This window comes from Sander lucioperca, chromosome 19 (assembly GCF_008315115.2).
Source record: "Sander lucioperca isolate FBNREF2018 chromosome 19, SLUC_FBN_1.2, whole genome shotgun sequence".
Taxonomy (NCBI): Eukaryota; Metazoa; Chordata; class Actinopteri; order Perciformes; family Percidae; genus Sander; species Sander lucioperca.
Genome location: NC_050191.1, coordinates 31,447,063 through 31,448,702, shown reverse-complemented (window position 1 = coordinate 31,448,702; position 1,640 = coordinate 31,447,063). Strand labels below are relative to the sequence as shown.

General features: G+C 47.7%; 1 protein-coding gene across 1 annotated transcript in view; it reads right to left on the bottom strand.

Annotated features, from left to right (window-relative positions):
• kidins220b (kinase D-interacting substrate 220b) overlaps positions 1–515 on the bottom strand; it is a 32,944-nt gene extending 32,429 nt beyond the window's left edge. The window contains exon 1 of the mRNA XM_031315289.2: positions 307–515. The gene's annotated coding sequence lies outside the window, so the exon portion shown is untranslated. The remainder of the gene's footprint in view (positions 1–306) is intronic.
• Between the last annotated feature and the right edge of the window lie 1,125 nt (positions 516–1,640).

Sequence of the window (1,640 nt, the reverse complement as noted above, 5' to 3'; positions counted from 1 at the left end):
TCTTTAACGGTCGTTATAACACTGCAGTACCGTGAGTAACCCGGATTCACTCATTCACTCATTCACAGCCCGCAGTCATTCAGACACGAACAATACAGACAGACAACATTAAACAGTTAACTGAATTCAAATGTTTTTATGTCGCACTTTAAATTCAAATCAAAACACATAACGGTTAACGGTTGACGTTAACGTTCCACTGTACGTCACTCTATCTTCTCCGATTTATCAAGTGTCAATCAAGTATCGATCGCTGACAGCTAGAAGAAGATGCTGACGGTTAAAAATGGAGAAATATCCCTTTACCTTCACAAGAGAATCAGATTCGGTTCCGGCGGTCCGGGAGTTTGGGTCCAGCCGGGTTTTGGTGCCTGGTTTTGGGCGTGTTTATCTGCGTTTCCTCGGCCTGTGTTCGGATGACAGCCTGAGCCTACTCTCCATCCCGAACAACAGCAGCCATCTTGATCAGAACAACAACCAACAGCCTAACTGTCCGCTGCTGCTGCGTCAAGCGCGCCAAAATGACACCTTGCACTTCCGCTCGCGGCTGTCAAAATAAAAGCACACGCAGTGAACCCTCGCTAGTCATATTATAGCAACTAATAAGCAAACCTGTTTGTCGTCTTTTTGTCACCTTTTTGTCTTCTATTTGTCACATTTTTGTCGTCTATTTGTCGCCTTTTTGTCGTCTTTGTTGACACATTTTTTGTCGCCTTTTTTTGCACCTTTGTTGACGCCTTTTTTCAATTCAATTTTATTTATAGTATCAAATCATAACAGGAGTTATCTCAGGACACTTTACAGATAGAGTAGGTCTAGACCACACTCTATAATTTACAAAGACCCAACAATTCAAGTAATTCCCCCAAGAGCAAGCATTTAGTGTGACAGTGGAGAGGAAAAACTCCTTTTAGGGAGAAACCTGAGACAGACACAGGCTCTTGGTAGGCGGTGTCTGACGGTGCCGGTTGGGGGGATGATGAACAGGGGCAATAACAGTCACAATAAATACGCAGAGCGTAGCAGGGTGTAGTAGGACACTGGACGGCGTAGCCGGGCGTAGCATGACGTACCTGGACATAGCATGACGTAGCAGGGCGTACCTGCACATAGCATGATGTAGCAGGGCGTACCTGCACATAGCATGATGTAGCAGGGCGTACCTGGACGTAGCATGATGTAGCAGGGTGTACCTGGACGTAGCATGATGTAGCATGGCGTACCTGGACATAGCATGATGCAGCATGGCGTACCTGGACATAACATGATGTAGCAGGGCGTACCTGGACATAGCATGATGCAGCATGGCGTACCTGGACATAGCATGACGTAGCAGGGCGTACCTGGACATAGCATGACGTAGCAGGGCGTACCTGGACATAGCATGACGTAGCAGGGCGTACCTGGACATAGCATGATGTAGCAGGGCGTACCTGGACATAGCATGATGTAGCAGGGCGTACCTGGACATAGCATGACGTAGCAGGGCGTACCTGGACATAGCATGACGTAGCAGGGCGTACCTGGACATAGCATGACGTAGCAGGGCGTACCTGGACATAGCATGACGTAGCAGGGCGTACCTGGACATAGCATGATGTAGCACGGCGTAGCAGTTGTTGATGGCTTTTTGTTTACTT